The sequence below is a fragment of the Sapajus apella genome, unplaced genomic scaffold, assembly GCF_009761245.1.
Source record: "Sapajus apella isolate SASKATOON/1434 unplaced genomic scaffold, GSC_monkey_1.0 scaffold139, whole genome shotgun sequence".
Classification (NCBI taxonomy): domain Eukaryota; kingdom Metazoa; phylum Chordata; class Mammalia; order Primates; family Cebidae; genus Sapajus; species Sapajus apella.
In genome coordinates this window covers 464,398-485,287 of record NW_022437079.1, presented here as the reverse complement: position 1 = coordinate 485,287, position 20,890 = coordinate 464,398, and the positions used below count along the sequence as shown (strand labels likewise).

At 45.1% G+C, this 20,890-nt stretch overlaps 1 protein-coding gene across 3 annotated transcripts in view; it reads left to right on the top strand.

Moving 5' to 3' along the window:
- The window catches only part of CEMIP (cell migration inducing hyaluronidase 1), a 175,398-nt gene that overhangs the window by 9,050 nt on the left and 145,458 nt on the right, over positions 1-20,890 (top strand). For 2 of the 3 annotated variants that reach the window (XM_032263840.1, XM_032263839.1), the window contains one exon: positions 2,953-3,035. The exons of the other annotated variant lie outside the window; for it this stretch is intronic. The gene's annotated coding sequence lies outside the window, so the exon portion shown is untranslated. The remainder of the gene's footprint in view (positions 1-2,952; positions 3,036-20,890) is intronic. 3 annotated transcript variants of the gene reach the window in all.

The window sequence follows — 20,890 nt, the reverse complement described above, 5'->3', positions numbered from 1 at the left end:
ATCTCTCTCTGGGGGGATCTGCCCACATCACCAGAGCAACTGGAACATACTAAAACAAAGACTGACTCCCAAACCTTGGGATTCAGCCTCTCTCTCTCCTACTTCCTAGATTTTTCCTCAAAGCCAGACTTAGGTTGGCTCCTTGGCTGTGCTGATCTCTTGGCACTGGTAGCCACAGATGCTAGTTTCTTAAATCCCATGGAACTGTCTTAGGGGGCTGGCCAGTGCTGGGCCTGAGCCATCCACTTGTGCACAAAGGCTCCTGCCTGGGTTCTAACCATGTGTGGACCCTTCTTCTCTCCAGCTTCCAGACCAGGCAGTGGTATCTGCAGGTGAGAGACAAAGACACTGGTGCCCACAGTTACAGAGGTGGCACAGGCTGGTGCCCTTGGGCATCTCTCTGGCTCCTAATCCAAAGCATTATTTGTTTGGCTTCTCTAGAGGACTGTTGGCACACCATGAGGGACTCATTCCCAGCTTGGTCTCCTCAAGCCCCCTAAAGGCTCTCCTCAGGAGTCCTCCTGAGACCTGGGTCTCCAGTGCCTCCAAGGCCCCTGTGGGTATGCAAAGTTGTGCTCCTTCTTGTAAAGAACAGTAGGAATAAGCCCCAAAAGCAGTGCATAAGGGAGCCAGTTTGGGTGAACCATTAAAAAAATTTTTTTAAGGCAGGTCATGTTGGCTCACACCTGTGATCCCAGCACTTTGGGAGGCCGAGGTGGGTGGATCATTTGAGGTCAGGAGTTTGAGATCAACCTAGCCAAAATGGTGAAACCCCATCTCTACTAAAATATAAAAATTAGCCAGGCGTGGTGGCGCGTGCCTGTCATCCCAGCTACTCGGGAGGCTGAGGCAGGAGAATCGCTTGAACCAGGGAGGTGGAGGTTGCAGTGAGCTGAGATTGCACCACTGCAGTCCAGCCTGGCCAAAAAGAGTGAAACTCCGACTCAAAAAAAATATTTTTTAGAAGAAACTGGTGGTTTATGACAAGCCTATTTCAAAGCTGATTGTGTTACCGGCGCTGAGTAATTCACTCTTATGCTAGTTTTCCAAAGGTTTGGGTTCAGGAAAACCTCAAACATAGTGGCTAAGTACTTTTCCTTTCCTTTCCTTTTAAAACCCTGTTTATTTTCAGAGCCATTTAATCCATATGTTTTAGATCCATTTCCCTATTACTCAGCAAAAGGTTGTTTTGCGCCAACATTGCTGACCCGTGAGTGAGCCCACTCGCCTCTCTACGGCTCCAACTGGTGCTCGCAGCTGAGCCCCATGCTCACGGCCAGACGACTCCAAAGCCTGTGATTAGACAGAAGGAAATGCAAGCACTAGAGGCAAAGTCAATAATATTGACCCTGTCTTTATTTAGAGTTTTGATATTTGGTTCATCATGAAATTTTGGGTGCTAATCTTGATTTTTGAAATGTTGCATTGCGCTATTCTTTATATGGATCATTGAGTTTTATGGTGGCCTCTTCAATTTTGCACCCAAGGCAAGTGCCTCACGTATCTCACTCTCATCCTGTCCCTGGTAAATCCCACCCACCTCCAGGGCTCATTCTAGTTAGAAGGCCAACATTCCAGTCGGCGTGGGTTCTGCTGTGGTCTCCCAGGCAGAGATCAGCACCAGAGGCAAGGCAGACAAGCCCTTTGGTGATGTTAAAGGCAACTCTGAGCCCCGTTGATTTGCATTTGGGGTGTGGGACTCCCAGAGAAAGTGGAGAAGAGAGGGACATGTGTCCTCTTCAGACTTGAGATCTGAAGCTGCAAAGAGAACCTTGCTTCCCTTTCTTTTTGGAGAGGGCAGGAATTGCAGGGTTCCACATCAGAGTGTTTTGCAAATTCTATTGGGCTGATGTGTCAGTAGTCTGTGACTTCTTAAGAAGCCACTGAATTCATCAATCCTCAATTCAGATTTCTCAATTCAGTTCCTGGTACTGACAGAGAAAATAGTTGGCTTTGGGACTTGCATATGCAGGGATTTCTTCTTGCTTAAATGATTTTTTAAAAATAAAACGGCATGACCATCTCAGGGGTGTCTGTTTGGTTGGTAGCTTTGAAGAGGCTTGGAGATTCCTCTGACCACATAATTGTAGGTTGTGTATATGCATGAACTTTCCAGGTGACTGAGAAACAGCTGAAATCTGTTTTACGTTTTAAAATAATGGTGTACTGTTACAAATCGTATCACATTAACATATCCTGGAATTTTCTGAGAATGACCATGTAGTGAAGTTCATTTTTACTTTAAACATCTCCATATAAAATTTCTTTAAATCAAAATCTATTTTTGACATACAGAAAAGATGATCGTTCCATTGAATCTTGCTTAATAGGCATGAACTCCAGCTTCTGCTCTGTTGAGGTTGTTTGAGGACATCACCCCTCTGAGCTCAGGGGAAACGAGGGGCAGAGTCACTATTTAAATAGAGCCATGCTCATGGAGGGCCCTTGGTGGCCACTGTGGGATACGTGGTGCAGAAGACTGTGGTTTCCCTCAATAGAGATGGCTCCTCATCTCAGCCACGTCCCAATACAATAAAGGGTCCTTTCTTCATTCAGAGACAGGACCCCTACTTACTTGCCTCGAAGGCAGAGACTTTTCATGTTCTGTTTTACTCCAGAGGGCTGGCACATAGTAGGTACTCAAATATTTTTAAAATATACAAATAAATGAGTCCTGCCTCTGAGCACCAGCCCCCGAGCACGTACATTTCTCGGTACATTCGATGTTGACTCTTGGGTATTCTGCGCTGATATTTGAATGAAACTAACACCTGCTAGTCAACTTCTCAGAGGTCTGTACTCCTGTGTCCTTACGGTTATTTCCATCATCATTATTAATATTCAGTGTTTATTGGCCACCTAAAACATTCAGACTGGTGCAGAGAGCATTGCGTGCATCATCTTATTTAAACTTCCTGACAACTGTGAATGAGACGTGGTCCTGTTTTGCAGATGGAGAAGACTCAGGGAAGCTCAGCTCCAGGTGGAGTCACTCGGCTCGAGGTGGTGGAGTTGGAACTCGGACCTATGTCAGTGTGAGTCCAAAAGCTCTTTGTGATCACAATGTTGCTCGAATCTTGAATTTTGAAAAAGCATGTTTAGGGGAATATGAGAATTCACAGTAGATCAGTTTCATCTAATTCATAGAGTTGAATTCACTGAGAGTAATCACAACCTGAGTGCATTCATCGCTGATCCACCAATTCTTTCTAAACACTTGGGGTTCAGAGATGACTCCACTGCATCTCCCTCAATGGAGAAGCTCACAGTTTAGATGGGGAGACTGACGGACATTCAACTACCTACAATCCATGCTGTTAAGAGAGACATAAACAAGGCAATACAGAAGCAGTACAAAGTCCTGGTAAACTACTTTGTTGGGGAAAGAGTCAAGGTGCCATGGAGGAAGTGATATTTGGTTGGTCCTGAAACGAGAGTTCAATTTCCCCCAGGCCAGAGAAGGGAGGGGTTAAGAAGGAAGGAATATCCTGAACCTAATGCAGAGGATCCAAAAAGTGGATATTTAGAGAAGAACTTTCCTGTGGCTGGAAATGAGATCACTAAGGTGGAGCAGGGCTGTAGATCCTTAAAAGCTGAGTCAGGGAGTTCAGCCTCTCACCTGAGTGAAGTGTGTGTTCAGCAGTTGGGCGTTAGGCCCTTGTTCCTGGTGGCAGGTGGCTGAGTTTGGGCTTGTCTTCCTCCCTCCCAAGGGTGGTGTTCTTGGTAGGAAATACATTCTAGAATCCCAATCCTCACTCTAGATTAGTGGATAATGTAGCTGCTAGGGCTCAGAAAATATCATTGAGCAAGAAGGATAACTGCACTGCCCAAAATGAATTGTCAGTACCAGGTTAATAGGGCCCAAAAGGCAATAGAGAGAACATTAAATTAGAGACATTTCAGGGGTCTGCTGGCCCGAGTCACTGCCAACATGAGCTCTCTTCCCTCTGCAAGTAGAGGCTCCAAGCCTTTGGGGAAATTTTTCCAAGGCTCCTAATCCCAGACCTTGGCTCACAATATCCCTTTGGACCGATGCGCCCCTGTTTCCTGTATCCAGCCTCAGGGCTGTGCTGAGGAGGGTTAATCCTGTGAGCTCTGCGCTGACTTTTTGTAAGCTGTGCAGATGTTGTGATTTTTTTCATAATTCTTCATCAGTTCTTGGGCAAATTTCTAACTGCCTTGTTGACTGTCCTGTAGCAGAGGTGGCAGAGGGAACGTGGGTTAAAGGGACAGCACTTGAAGTGAGACCCGCCTTTGGGAAGGAGGGAGTAGTCACCAAGAAGGTGACCCAAAGTAAAGGGCAGTGTTACCACTGAATGGTAAAACTCTGGTTATCAGAGCTGGGTTTCCCGCATGGATCTGATCTGCGTTACCCACAGATCAGAACAACTTATCACTAATTATGGTTTTGTATATGAAGCTTAGATGAACACTTCCTAAAATGCATTTCTCAGGAGCATCGCTTGTTCATGCTGTTACCAGATATTCTGAGGTCAAACATGTTTGAGATAAACTGAGCTAAACAAAGCCACCCTGTTTTCACTTTGCAAGGTCTTCTCGATGCCTTTGTAGACCAGCATGCGCCGTGACTCTCTGGGAGAGGTGCATAGTGTAAATGCACTACGGGAGATGCATATCCCAGATGTGCTGGTCTAGGGAGTTCCCTTTCTATTTTCACAGAGGACTTTGTGAGGCTTGGGTGCTGTGGGACCTATGTTGGGGAAACTCTGAGCTAAATATTCACGCATGGAATAGGATGAAAAACACACACCAAGTGCAATTGGGCATCCCCGCCAGAAATTCTTGATAGGTGCTCATTATGGTTTTATGAACACTAGGGCCATCTTTGAACTTAAATAGAATCCTTTTGTCAAATTCCTTTTGTTATCTTCAGGATTTTATTTTTGCGTTGATGTGTTGCCGAGTGTGTTCCTGGTTTTGGGGATTTGAAAAGTAGGACAACTTGAGGTCAAACACCCTCCAGCAGTTTATCTTTGCTTTTCTGTCATCTGTGACTTTTCTGTGGTTTAACCACAGATGACCTCGTCGTCCTGCTTGGCTTCCGGACAGGGCGGTAGCTTGTTCCGAATGGTTCCCAATCAGAAATTTCTCCTTCACACAAATTAACAGTGAGCTTACAGACTTGCAGTATCTCTGTTCCTATGACTGCTTTTTCTTTTTTTTTTTTTTTTTTTTTGAGACGGAGTTTCGCTCTTGTTACCCAGGCTGGAGTGCAATGGCGCGATCTCGGCTCACCGCAACCTCCGCCTCCCGGGTTCAGGCAATTCTCCTGCCTCAGCCTCCTGAGTAGCTGGGATTACAGGCACGCACCACCATGCCCAGCTAATGTTTTGTATTTTTAGTAGAGACAGGGTTTCACTGTGTTGACCAGGATGGTCTCGATCTCTTGACCTCATGATCCACCCGCCTCGGCCTCCCAAAGTGCTGGGATTACAGGCGTAAGCCACCGCGCCCGGCCTTATGACTGCTTTTTCAACCAGAAGTTTTCCTTTGCTTGTCTGACTCATTCACTCATTTATTCCCTCATCTAGCAGTTTGCTGAAGTCAGCTTACAATACTGCAGAGGCTGCTAGGCTCTGGGGATGCAGCAGTGACCACAATGAGCTGAGAGCTGCCTGCATGGAGCTTAAAGTCTAGGGCACAAGTGCGGGGTGGGGAGTTGGGGAGGGATAGCATGGGGAGAAATGCCAGATATAGGTGATGGGGAGGAAGGCAGCAAACCACATTGCCATGTATGTACCTATGCAACAATCTTGCATGTTCTTCACATGTACCCCAAAACCTAAAACACAATCAAATATATATCAAAAAATAATAATAATAAAGTCTAGGGCAGTGCTGTCCAGCAGCGGTATCATGGGTGACACATTGGGGATTCTGAGTTTTCTAGTAGCCCCACTAAAACAAAGTTAGAAACAGGTGAAATTAATTTTAATTATATACTTTATTTTCACCTCATACATTCAACATATTGTCACTTCAACAGGTAGTCACTATAAAAAGTAATGAGACTGTTTACATTTTTTTCATACCAAATCTTCAAAACTGGTATGTATATTCTGCTTACAGCACATCTCAATTCAGACCTGCCATGTTTCCAGTGCTTAATAGGGTGGCTAGTGGAACAGTGTAGGTCTAGGGAGAGAGACAGATATAAAGAAATAGATATGGGCTGGGTGCATGGTTCACACCTGTAATTCCAGCACTTTGGGAGGCCGAGGCGGGTGGATCACGAGGTCAAGAGATTGAGACCATCCTGGCCAACATGGTGAAGCCCCGCCTCTACTAAAAATACAAAAATTAGCTGGGCATGCTGGCACGCGCCTGTGGTCCCAGCTTCTCGGGAGGCTGAGGCAGGAGAACTGCTTGAACCCGGGAGGCAGAGGTTGTAGTGAGCCAAGCTTTTGCCACTGCACTCCAGTCTGGCGACAGAGCTAGAATCTGTCTCAAAAAAAAAAAAAAAAAAAAAAAGAAAGAAAAAAAGAAATAGATATGAAAAAATCATGGGTATATGTGATTCCAAACTGTGGTCAGTGATGTAAAGCAAAGTTGAAAGTTTCCAGGAGAGAAAACAGGGGATCTGGTGCACGTGGCTGGTGGAAATAGAAGTGGGAGCAGTGAGAGAAAGCCTCTTTTGGGAAGTAACATGTAGGCAGAGCCTAGGAGGATGGCGAGTAGAAACTGGAAAAACCAAGGGCGGGGGCAAGGATGTCCTAGGGAATGAGGATGTGGAGAGGACTCAAGACACACAGCAAGAGAAGCCCGTATTGGCTGGGGAAGGGAAGGTAAGGTGAGGAGCAAGGCTGGACTGAAGGGGAGGCAGAGGTGAGGGGCAAGGAGGCAGGGGTGAGGGGCAGGGAGGCAGGGGTGAGGGGCAAGGAGGCAGGGATGAGGGGCAGCAGGGTGATCATGCAGCATCTTGTAAACCAGTGCTCAGGTCTGTGAACAGTATCCTGAGAGCAATGGGAAGTCACGAAATGGCTTCAAGCAGGGGAGTTACATCGTCTGATTGATTGATTGATTGATTGATTGATTGATTTATGAGACAGAGTTTCGCTCTTGTTACCCAGGCTGGAGTGCAATGGCGCGATCTCGGCTCACTGCAACCTCCGCCTCCCGGGTTCAGGCAATTCTCCTGCCCCAGCCTCCTGAGTTGCTGGGATTACAGGCACGCGCCACCATGCCCAGCTAATTTTTTGTATTTTTGGTAGAGACGGGGTTTCACCATGTTGACCAGGATGGTCTCGATCTCTTGACCTCGTGATCCACCCGCCTCGGCCTCCCAAAGTGCTGGGATTACAGGCTTGAGCCACCGCGCCCGGCTTATTTTTTTGTTGTTGTTTTTGTTTTTAAGGGATCCCTGTGGCTGCTCCGTGTCTGGGTAGGTGGGGGTGATAGGCAATGGTTAGCAAAAATAAATGCAGGAAGATAACAGGGGGTGCTATGGTGCTGGGCTAGGGGCCTGCTGGTGGTGAGTTGGAGTGGAGGCAGTGGGGAAGAAGTGTGTGTGGATCCAGGTGGTGTTTGGGAGCGGCAGCGGATGGATGGAACGGTGCATTAGACATAGGGCGAGGGAGGGGGAGGTGTCCAGGAGAACTCCCAGGTTGTGAGATGAGCACCGTGGTGGATGTGAGGAAGACTAGAGTGCGTTTGGGCTTGAGATTAGACTCCAGGACACCCTGGGCACGGCCAAGCAAGAAACCTCGCATCTTTTTAACAGGAGTTATTCATTGTTCTTGAAATGCTGGTTTAGATGCAGCGGCTCAAACCTGTCATCCCAGTGCTTTGAGAGGCCAAGGTGGGAGGATTTCCTGAGCCCAGGAGTTCAAGGCCAGCCTGGGCAACATAGTAAGACCCCATCTATAAGAAAAAGAAATTGCCAGGTGCCGTGGCTCATGCGTGTAGTCCTAGCTACTTGGGAGGCTGAGGCAGGAGGATCACTTAAGCCCAGGAGTTTGAGGCTGCAGTGAGTCATGATTGTGCCACTACACTCCAGCCTGGATGACAGAGGAAAAATTTTAGATAATATGGAGTTTTTTGTTATTATCTGTGAGGAAATGATACAAAAGTACCTCTGATTCATTTTACAATTTATTATTGTAGTTATACACAGCTTGTACCAGAAAATATTTTCATAAAGAGGTGCCTTTTCCCACAACTTTAAACTTTGAAAATAGCATTTAATCAGAGCTTAGCTAGGATTTTATTTTGATTTATTTATTTGTTTTTGAGATGAGGTTCTCACTATGTTGCCTAGGCTGGTTTCAAATTCCTGGGCTCAAGCGATCCTCCTGAGCAGCTGGGACTATATGGGCATGCCACCGTGCCCAGCCTTAGCAAGTATTTTAAAGAGAGCTTTGAATTAGCTTCTCTTTGTGGATTACACTCAGAACTATAGAGTGCTTAGAAAATGGATAGGGTTGCATTGAAAACCACTGTCACTAATATGTGCTCTTCGTGGGTCCATTTTTCATCCTGGAGAGCTCTGATGGAGAACTTGAAACCCAAGATGTATTCGAAAGGAGACTGCGAGGAAATGAATGAGCAGACTCAGGGTATTCTGGATGAAATGTTCTTATCACAAGACTCTTGGTGCACGCTCCATGTCCCACTTATGTGTGTGATAAGCCACCAATGCATTTATGTCTGACCTGTTTACCGAAAACTATAGCAAGGCTTGAGAGCTCTGAGTCACTGCCAGGTAGATCAATAAAGCCATGAGATATTGCAGTTGCTTAGATCATTTATTCAGCAAGCGTTTATTAATCAACCACTCTACCCCAGACATGGAGAACGCAAAACCAACTAACTGATGCTCCTACCTTTCAATCTGGGTACGGGGTGAGTGAACCTACCTTTCAATCTGAGTGGGGTCATGTGAACACATGAGATTGATACATTTTATGTCCCTATAAGGCAAAGAGTGGGCAGAAAAGTGGGAGGACCTCATTATTCTTAGGGGAATTAATCTTTGCCTTGAACCTTACAAAGCATAGTAAGAATTTGTCTGCTGATTAGAGAAGGCACTTTAGGGAAAGGGCAATCAGATAACCGGGTACATGAAAGGAGCTATGAGTGGCTCAGTGTGGCTGGGGTGTAAGGATGAAGGCAAACGTGGAGAGAGATGGAGCTCTGGCATCAGCTGCCCAGAGACGTCTTATTAGGCGAGGCTTGGAAAGGCTCCTATGACGCTTCATGGCCCCAGTTTAACAAAATTGGCCAGAACTGCCTATGGGAATTGTGCACGGCAACTTGTGATTGTCAGAAATTGAGACGTGGAGGTGATTGCAGATAGTTGTAGGTGATTATAAATAGGGTACAATGCGTATTTGAATATAATCTGGGATCACGGCATCTTTGGGGTAGACACAACCTCCATTGCTATTTGATGCCACAGGAAGCACCTACAGTGTCCCGGTGCTTTGCCAGCCGTGAGCAGCGCTGGTATGCTGCAGTAGGGAGGGTGCAGGGAGGACAGCTGGGGTGCTTATGGTCTAAGGGGATAGAGAGACGTGTACGTATGAAAAGCAACAGTCACACCGTTTACCAACCTCCAGTTCCTCTGTATTCTGGGCACAAGGGAGGAGAATGTATTCCACGCTTCAGATGTTAGTTGTGGTCAAGTGTCTTGTTCTAGTCAGTGACACATGAACAGAAGCTGCGTGTATCATTTCTAGAAGAAATGTACAAAAAATAACGCATGATTCTTCAGCTCCTCTTTCCTCTGCTGCAGTGACTAGCGATGGTTGGGTTGGAGGGGCCAGCCTGGGTGCTTAGCTGCACATGACAGCCCAGGGTCCTCCACACACCACAGCGGACCTGGGGACCAGGTGAGAAGGCAGCCCTGCAGTTTGGGGTTCTTCATTACTATAGCAGGACATAACCCATCCTCACTAGTAAGCAATGCCAAGCAGTCTCCAGGGTGTTTTAGGCCACTGTGGAGAGAGGAAATGCTCCTCCATTAAGTAATTCATTCCACAAACATTTGGGTCTGTGCTCTGAGCACCGTGTGAAACCATCCTGGCTCTAAGACTTTTGGAGGAAGGAGCAATAACTAGGAGTTGGAGTGGTCAAGGGAGACATTTTATTACTTTTTTTTAAAAGAACGTACATGGTGCATGTGTATAGACATATTATGTATGTTTCCATTATTTAAGCCATGTAACCACAATTCTTTAGTTCCTCTTTTCTCTGCTGCGGTGACTGGTGATGTCCTGGATGGAGGGGCCAGCTTGAATGCTTCCTTATCACTTGGAAATTACAGAAATGAAAAAAGAAAAACCCATAATCCTACTACTTAAGATAGCCACTTTAAGAATTTTGAAGAATATTTTTCTAGTGTTGTTATTGTATTTTTTACATAATGTTGATAGAATTTTACCTTACACATAACACATTTTCAAGTTTTTTATAAGCATTTGCAGTTTTCAAAATCATATTTTTAATTGCTATAAAATAACATCAAATTTCTTTCTAAATTTTTACTATTTAAGATTTAAAATGACCATTTAATACATGTTTTTTTCCCCAAGTTTTGCTGATTTCCATAGAAAGATTTCTAGAAGTATAAGTAAATGAACAAAGAAAATGGCCTCCAAAGATTTATTCAAATTAACACTCTCAATAATTGTATACCACAGTGTTACTTACACTAATATCTGATATTACTAAATTTTAAAAATAATTTTAATAGGTAAAAAAATCATAGCTAGTAGGTTTGTATTTCTTTGATAACTGGGGAGGTTGAAAATCATCCCATGCATTAGTTTACTAGTTATTTTTAGTTTTCGGCATTGCGTATTCATATCATATGCCTATTTATGAGGTATTCATATTTTTCTTATCAGTATATCTGATCCTGTGACATATTTGAACAGTTTTCTCTCCTGTTCTTCCCTTTTGGTTATTTTGCAAAATATGTAAAATATTTTCATGCAGTTCAATGTGTTGATCATTTACATAGTGATTGCTTTTTTAATGTATAATTCTAGAACCTTCTAGAGGTCCTGTGGCTTGATTTTTAAGTTCTTTGACCTATCTCAAATTTATTTCAGTTCATGGTGCAAGGAGAAACTCTAACACAATTTTCCCTTCAATTTGCTAACTTGTTATCCCAGGACAATTTCATGGAAGAATCTTTCCTTTATTTGTTGATTTATGCTGCCAGTAAAAGCTTATTTGATCAGTTACCAGTGTGGAAGATGACAGAAATGAGATAAGCCTAGCACAGTGGGGATTCCGCCAGACATTGGATCTGGCTATCCAGGCAAACTTCAGAGGTTCCGTCTCAGCAGACCGGGCCTGGGTGTGTTTCAGGGCTCGCAGAGGCACGGCCAGCTGAGGGATGTTCTGGACTAAGGATTTAGTCAAGTGAGGATTAGCCTGGAGTGGCACGCTGGGCAGCCAGCTGCCTTGGATCCAGGCAGTCCCTGCACGGTGCTGGCTGGGAGAGGAAATAGACGGCTCTTCCCTAGGGTCTCATCTGTGTTTTTCTCAATCAGTTGAGGCCTGAGAGGGGCCACATTGGAACTCCCACTTGGGGCTTCAGGCTGGGGAAGGCCTGGTCTGGAGAGAAGTCACAATTTTGAGTGTCATATGTAGTCTCTTCTACAAAATGGAAGTTTATGAAAGGTTTAATCACAAGTAGTGTATGAAATAGACTACCCTGCACAATCCTGTTACAGAGCATCCGCCCGAAGGAAAAGAAATCAATATATCAGTATCAAAGAGATGCTTGCACTTATGTTTTTATCACAGTATTTTTGATGATAGTGAAGGTAATGGAATCAATCTAAGTGTCCATCAATGAATGAATGGATAAAGAAAAGGTGTACATACACAATGGAATACTATTCAGCCACGAAAAATAATGAAATCCTGTCTTTTGCAGCAACGTGGTAGTATAACTAGAGGTTATCATCTTAAGTGAAATAAGCCCTGACTTGATCAAAAATTTTGTAAGGAAATTTATTAGCTTTTATTTTTTAGAGACAAGGTTTCTCTTTGCTACCCAGGCTGGAGTGCAGTAGCATGATCATAGCTCACTGCACACTACAGCCTCAAACTCCTGGGCTCAAGCAATCCTCCTGCCTCAGCCTCCTCAGTAGCTGGGACTACAGGCACACACCAGCATGCCAGCTAACGTGTGTGTGTGTGCGCGCGCACGCGTGCGCGTGTAGATGGGATCTCATCATCTTGCAGCCCAGTCTTGAACTCATGGACTCAAGTGATCCTCCCATCTCAACCTCCAAAACTGCTGGGATTGCAGGCATGAGTCACTGCACCTGGATGGAAATTCGTTAATAGCCTATATTGAAGGGGTAGCTGAAATCACCCCACCATCCTCTGGGTTTCCGGAACACCTACATTCTTATAGCCCATGTGAGTTGTATGGTGGGGTGTGGTTGTATGTCCATTCTCTCCCTCTGCCTGGGACTGCCAAGAGAGCAGGGCTCAGGCCATTTATTTGTAGAGTCTCAGCTCCTGTTGCAGGATCTGACAGAGTCAATGACTGCTACCATTGTGGAATGAATGAGTGAAATCATTAATGACTGAACGTGGCTGGCTTTTCCACGTCTTCCCACAGCTGGGATACTTAATATTAGTTGAGGTAACTCCTTTTAAGCTGTTGGTATTTCTCTTTTAATAAAATCTTGGGAAAACCTTGATTTTCATGTCATTTTACTTTGGGACTTTTTTCCTAAATCCAGGCTTTATTTTTCATCAGACATGTCATGGTCTTGCTCTTAAGGGGTCTTTACAAACCATCGTCATGCTCTTGAGGGAGTCTTTTGAAAACCTTACTTTAGATCAGAGTTAGAGAAGAAATTCACATTCTAATAGATTTGCAAGGTAATTGACTTTCTCACCATCTCTTATTATATTTGAAATATTTCGGTACTTGATGCGGGGGCAGAAACATTGAGTTTACACATTCTAATAACTTTCCAAAAACCTGTTACAAAGTAAAACTGTCGATCTGGGGGTTTGGGGATCCCTGGGGATACAGCTCAGCCTTGGGACCCAGGGCCTACCATAGCTGGGCTACCCCTTCCTCTCCAGCTTCTTGTCTAGCTGCTTCTCCCTTTCATTTTAGACTCTAGCAACATCCCAGGATTGTTATGGTCCTCTTGATGTAGTGCTGCTTTTTGCCATCTTGCTGTTGTAAATGCTACTTTTTCTGTTCAGTCATCCAGCAAACTACTGTTCATTCTTCCTGACCTGTTGAGGCATCCCCTCATCTGTGAAGAGTTTCCTCTCTCCTTCTCCAATGTATCAGTAAGCTATGGCTGTGTAACAAACCACCCCGAAGGCAGTGGCTTGAAACAACTGGGTATTATTGTCCTGTGGGTCAACCAGCTGGTTCTGCTGATCTGGACAGGCTTAGCTAATCTCAGCTCCCTCCTGTGACTATGGGCAGGACAACTGGAGGCTGGCTGGTCTAGTATGGCCTCATTTACGTGTTCAGCATTAGGTGGCTCTCAATTCAGTGGATGAGGGTGACTGGACCATGTGTCTCTCATCCATCACCCAGTAGACTTGCCTGGGTTTGTTCCAAGGTGACTGATGCTGTTTGCAGTGAGAGAGAAGGAAGGCATGCGTGCCCTCTGGAGGCCTCGATCTCAAAACTCAATGGCACACCAGCACTTCTGCTGTATTCTTTTGGCTGAAGCCAGGTCAGTTCATATTCAAGGGAAGGGGATTCAGATTCTACCTTTTAATGGGAGAAGCTGCAAAGTTGCATTGCAGAAGACAAGGACCTGGGGGAAAGGAGGGAAGGATGAACAGAATGGTTGATTGATTTTTGTGATCAATCCACTACACCCACCTTTGATAGAGTTACTTACTGTGCAGTGCAATCGGCCTTCCATACTGCGGGCTCCATACGTATAAACTGAAAATATTTGAAAAATGTTTGCATCTGCACTGAACATGTACAGACTATTTTCTTGTCCTTACAGGATAATAATACATGATAACAACTATAGATGTAGCATTTACATTATATTAGGCATTATAAGTAATCTAGAGATGATTTAAACTATACAGGAGGATGCATTTAGGTTATATGCAAATACTAGACTATTTTATATTAGGGACTTGAACATCTGGAGATTTTGGTATCTAAGGGAGCTCCTAGAACCAATCTTCAGATACCGAGAGACCAGAATTACTCATACGGGGTCACATTGCATTGTTTCGTTGAGTCCTAATTCTGCCAGCATGGCCTGGTACTGCACTAATCTCAAGCTTCTGTCCTCTGAGTGCAGTGACAAGGCACAGGGCTGGCACTTGAGAGTGGGGGTACCCAGGAGGCAGGCACCCTAAGATGGAAAAGGGACATGTACACAGAATCGTGGCTGCATGTCCTGAAGACTGGTTTAAGCCATCAATGGCTGCCGGGCAGGGCCAAAGCCCAAAGGAAGCCCTGTTACCCATTTTGCCCTTCCTGATGGCTCTGCCTCTGCCTTCAGCTGGGCGTGGGCAGGCCCTGCCCACTGAGGCTCCAGCCCTTACCCACAGTGTCAGCAATGCAGCCCCCAGAGGGTCCACTCAGGCCCTGCCCACACACCCGGATGTTGACAGGGGCATGGCTCCAGCGCCAGCTCTAATGGATGGTCTCATCGCTTTTAAAATAATGACCATGGGGCGTGGGCTGGCGAGAGCAGTGACATCACTTTCCTGCAATTCTGGGTCAGCTCCTGCTGCTTTTCTCTGTATGTTTGAATGACTGAAATAAATCTACTGGTTGGGTCCATTTCCTGAAAGACTTATGACATGTTCACATGCCTGTCTTGGAATGTGGTCAGGAAAGCCATGGCTTTGGACTCAGATGTCCTGGGTTCAGGATTCTGTCACTAGCTTGCTGTATGAACTTGGACTAGCAATTTTAACTTCTCCAGGCCTGTGTTTTCTCATTTGTGCAATGGTGGGAGGATCACCCTTGGTTTGTAAAGGAAGGGTGAAGACGAGCTGGGGTCTTTTATCAGAGCCACAACCTTAGTCAGTTTGGGCTGCAATAACAAAGTTTCATGGATTAGGTAGCTTATTCACAGCAGAAATGTGTTTCTCACAGTTCTGGAGACTGGAAGTCCAAGCTCAGGGTGCCAGCAGGGTTGGGCTTTGGAGGGCTTCTAAACACTATTATTCTTCATTCATGCTTCTCAGAGCCCTAAGGAAGAGAGTGACTCCTCATCTCAATTGTGAACTGCTCCCACCGCTCTGTACTTCCTCATGTAAAGAGGCCAGAATTGACGTCATGGCTGACCACTCCCACACAGTTGTACAGAATCTCCCTTGGGGCTGCAGGATGGCTGGATTCTGTCCAGTCATCTGCAAGGAGGATATTGGGATGGCATTTCTTCCCAGAACGAGGGTGTATATTTCAGAAAGCTGTGGACTGCTTCCCATGGTCATCCGATCACCAGGCAGGAATGCTCCTCTCCTGATAGATGTATGGAAAGTATGCAATTCAATTTTGCCCCAAAGTTCTAGGCATTGGATTAGGAAATGCCAAACTCAAAACATTTAACTTTAGAATTTGTTTTTTAAAAATAAATAAAAATGAAAAAGAATCTCAGAAGCAGCAACATATTATAATGGAAAGTTCCCCGGACTGGAAGACAAGGTGGTAAAGGTGACAGTGATGATACTGATGGCCAGACACTGTGATGAGTATTTGCATTCATTATCTGCTTTAGGCTTCCCAACAGCTCCCGGCAATTGGTTCTAGACTATCCAGGTTATCTAGCTAAGAAAAAATGGGCTGAGAGAGGTTAAGCAACTGTCTCACAGACACGCAGCTATTCTGTGGTGTGGGAGAGGTCTGCTGTCTGAGCTCAAGTCCCTCCGCGCTCCAGACCCACAGGTCTCTGCTTTGCTTCTGATCCATTTCCCGTTGTGAGTAAATGGCTGTCTTTGGACAGCAATGATTCCATCTAGAATATAAATCAGTAGGACCCTGTATTCGTCTGTTCTCATGCTGCTAATAAAGACATACCTGAGACTGGATAATTTCTAAAAAAAAGAGGTTTAATGGACCCACAGTTCCACAGCTGGGGAGGCCTCACAATCACGGTGGAAGGCAGAGAAGCAAAGGCACATCTTACATGGCAGCAGCAAGAGAGCTTCGCAGGGAGCTCCCCTTTATAAAACCATCAGGTCTTGTGATACTTTTTCACTCTCAGGAGAACAGCACCAGAAAGACCTGCCCCCATGATTCAGTTACCTCCCACCAGGTCCCTTCCCGTGACACATGGGAATTATGGGAGCTACAATTAAAGATGAGATTTGGGTGAGGACACGGGCAAACCATATCAGAACCCAAGATCTTTTTTCAGCTCTTAAGTAAACTCTGATACTTGTGACTGGCATCTTGCAGAAGAAAACAAGGCCTTTTCGTTGCGTTATTTGTAAATAACATGGCTGCACAGTCAGAGAATATGAGAGACAATGTCTCCTTTATTTTGAAGACATAATTGTGCTTTGGTGGAAAGAGTTCTAGACGAAGAGACAGGAGGCCTAGGTTTTACTTTTAGCTTCAGTACCATGTGATCATGTGACCAGAGGAAGGTTGACTCTTCCGAACCTCAGTTTCTCTACCTGAGAAACGAGAGGCTTGCACTGGACTGGACTGGCTCTAGGCTCCTGTCGGCTCTGACATCTGGACAAGGGTGCCAGGAGCTTCGCCTGCTGTTCCAGATGCCCCAGGAGAGGTTTCCATGCAGGATTTCAACTTGCTGAAAGCACCTGTGTCTTTCTTAACGAATGACTGGGATTCCTTCACAGGTGAAAATCTCAGAACCTCTGTGAAAGTCTCTAATGTCAGAGCAAACTCGTCTTCCTTGTGTGATAAAACCAAGGTCTTTCCTCTGGTTGATACTAAGTGGAGACAGAGTTCTTGTCATAGTACCTGAACTAGGGGACGAGCAAAAGGGCCAAGTAGGAAAGTCTTTGGTTATTGCTTAATATAAACAACAGTACATTTTTGGAAAGGCTTTAACTCATCTCTGATGTAGGAGGTAGCCAGGCCTACATTTCTAGAAGATCCAAAGCTGGGAACAAGTCACGTGGCTGCATGGAGTGCTACCATGGCTACCCTGGAACTGCACGTTTTCCCCTTGTGCGTTTAGCTAGCATGAGAGCCCCGATTCCTGTATCAACACCTACCCTCCCACCAGGTCTCACAACCACATGAAAGCAGGAGAGGCGGATTTATGCCTTAACAGCCCAAAGAACAAGCTTTGTGCACTGATAAAATCAGTGGCTGACTTAGAGATCACACCAGCCCTGAAGAAACTGCTTCATGATTTGACAAGGTTGCTAAAGGCTGTTTGCATTCTGTGAGTCAGGTCCGAAGCAAAAGGAATACACAGGAGAAGATGATTATGGGTGTTTTGAAAACCTGCCCCTTCCTGCCCGCCCGGGACAATATTTACAAAGCAGACAGGCAAACAAGTAGACCTTCTTTTCAGGTTTAAATTGCCCACTGAGCCAGGCGGTTCCTGTGCTGGGGCGCTTTCCCAGCGCTAAGTTAGGTGTTTAAAAAACGCGTTTGCCAGGCAGCTGCCTGCCTTCCCTTTGGTGGTTACAGTGTGGTTAGGAAGCTGGGGAGCAGCGTGGCTCTTACCTGAGTAAAATACAGAATCTTTTTAAGGGAAAACATTCCCAAGGATGTCCACTGTTGACTTAAATTACCTTTATTGCTATGTTATTTAAATATATACAAACATAAAACTAGGTAGAATTCCTCAGTGTATAGTTCTTACACACCTATAAATCTAAAACAAATTTACAAATGATATGCAAACAAAACTCTAAAATGAATGAAATTTAAACTGTTAAGATAAACTTGATATGCCGAATCTGCCGATGTCGGCCTTCACAGGAAAAAGTTTTCTCTCTCCATTTTTCATTTCACCTTCTTTGGTCTTGGTTTATTTGATTTTGTGCATAAAGGACCATTGTTTGAGTCATTATGTGTCACTTTTTCCCACTTTTTAACACTGAACTCATATTGGACCACTAATGTATTATTTTATTAAGCTGGTTGCTCTAAAAGGAAATCTCCCAATACCTAAAACTAAATGTCAAATGCTGGTTAATGTAATATTCTACACAGTGTATTTACATCCTGGTACTGAATAATTGAATGCTGGTGAGGGCAAAGACAAGGTATGTAATATGTATCTGTGAGCAACCAGAATAGCCTATAAAACATTTTATTGGGGAGGCTGGCATGCCCATACCAATGTGTGTCACGTGTTGACTAGGTTCTTCTGCCACTTAATTCTAATTACTGTGAAAACTTTTAGGTGCCAGGCCGGGCGCGGTGGCTCAAGCCTGTAATCCCAGCACTTTGGGAGGCCGAGGCGGGTGGATCACGAGGTCAAGAGATCAAGACCATCCTGGTCAACATGGTGAAACCCCGTCTCTACTAAAACTACAAAAAATTAGCTGGGCATGGTGGCGCGTGCCTGTAGTCCCAGCTACTCAGGAGGCTGAGGCAGGAGAATTGCCTGAACCCAGGAGGCGGAGGTTGCGGTGAGCCGAGATCGCGCCATTGCACTCCAGCCTGGGTAACAAGAGCGAAACTCCGTCTCAAAAAAAAAAGAAAAACAAAAACTTTTAGGTGCCTAGACATTGTTTGCCCTTAACTTGGCCCAAGGTATTTACGAATGCAGATGGCACTGAACTTGTGTGCAGCACTTCATTACAAGAACTTATCCAGTTGATCTAAAATAATAGGCTTGTATGACAGTCCCTGAGACTATGTCCATAGGGGTCTTTGGACCCCAATTCTGAAAAATATTCTGGAGAGCAGCTCACAGTGAGTGCTCATAGAACAAAAAGGTCTCCTTGCAACGTGAGATGGCCCAAGAGAAGAATTTTCTACCAGGGACCAAGAAAGAGGAAATGGGGATGAATTTGTCCATTTGATCATTTATTTACTAAATATGCATGGAATCTCATCTTTTTCACATACCTAGCAGAGGACATGGGGAAAGGGTAGTGATAAAATTAAATACCACCATGTCCCTGGACAGCTTCTTGGGAGAGTTTAAAAGCTCTTTGCAATTGCCTTCTGAACTAGATTTTAAGCTCCAGAAGAAGATTAATCTCTAACCTTTGGAGTTATACCACCCTTTATACATAGTGTCAGACTTTTTGATCATCTGCTCACTTTGCAGTTTGCTTTTCAAGTGACCTCTGTTTTTATTTCCAGGAATTAAGTCCTAAGAAGGATAAAAATTGGCCACCTTTAAGAATAGTCTTGAGGCTGTGCTGAAGCGTTTGAGGTCCCTAGTTCCTCTAGAGGGTGTGGCAGATGAGGTAATCGTCTGTATGTCTAAGTTCTGCTGTGTTTAAGTTAGAAGAGCCTCAGTTTACAACGCAAAGCAACACAGGAAATGGTGCGTGGAAGTCGATTGGTGATCAATGTCAAATCAGTGTCAGAAACAAAAAGTATTGTGAGTTTGGGTGAGAGACTAAAATTGTGGGCTGGGCTTAAAGAAGAGGTGGGACTGGATGTAGGATAGGTGAGAATAGATCGTAGACAGTAGGGAAGGGGGCATTCAAGGTTCAAGTAGAGACATAGTATGTAGAGAGGATTTTTTTTTTTTTTAGACAGGGGCTTGCTCTGTCACCCAGGCTAGAGTGTAGTGATACAATCATAGCTTACTGCAGCCTCAAACTCCTGGGCTAAAGTGATCCTCCTACCTCAGTCTCCTGAGTAGCTGAGACTACAGGTGCACGCCACTACACCCTGCTAATTAATGGTTTTCACTCTGTTGCCCAGGCTTGTCCCAAACTACTGGCCTCAAGTGATCCTCCTCCCTTGGCCTCCCAAAGTATTGGGATTACAGACATGAGCCACCACACCCGGCCTGAGGAGAGAATATTTGTAAGAATAAGAGGGAGAGTAAGTCTGGAAAGGTAGACTAGACCCAAATTTTGGAGGCCTTGGAGGCCAGAACAAGAATGTGCATGACCCACTGCCACTGAGTGAGTCAGTGCAAGCCACGGATCAACTGCTGGTGGACACCAATAAAGGCATCATAGCTACAGGCTGTCTTAAAGCACTGAGTCATCGAACAGTTATCAGCCAGCACAGTGGCCTTCCTTTAAAAGTCTTTTTCCATTTCCATGTTTCTGTCAGTGCTCTGCCAATTTCATTGACATTTCTGTCAATTGCATTGACATTTCTGAAGATCTGTTTGTAGTAGGGATAGTTGATAGGTGGCCGAGATTGGGTCCTGGTGTTTGTAGGCACCTGTGTGCTCTGGAGAGAGCATGTGTCCAGGAGCATTTGTCTGCAGACTCCCGCTGGCAGCGCCCACTTGATCGTCCCTCCCTCTGCCTCCTCTCTTCTACCCATTGCAACCCCTTGCCAAGCTTCATTCTAAATATCATACTTAACTGAGGATTTGTAGGCAGTTTGTAGAAAACTCTTTGAAACTCATCAGGAGACTAGGCTAGGGATTTTTCTTTTTATAGATGAAGCTAAGTAAGGCTCAAAAGTGAGAGCTAAGTTATCCAAGATCACCATGGCCTGTTCAGTGTCTGGCATATTAGGAATGGTGAGTGGTGCATAGATGCTGACTGACAAGGAGGCAGGCCTGATGCTGGGGACGGCCTGTGGGCAGCCTTCCACCGATGAGACCCTCACAGCAGTCAGCGGAAGGTATCACATACAGCCCAGCTGCCTCTCATCGCCCTCACTTAGGTGGCTGCATCTTTGAGCTGGGAATGTAAACTGGCCTCGGCCAGCCTCTGTCATAACTTCAGGTCTGCAGGCAGGGTTCTAGCAGCACCCGGAGAGCTGATCCATGAGGTTCCGAGCCTCCACCTCTATCACACCTGTGAAAAA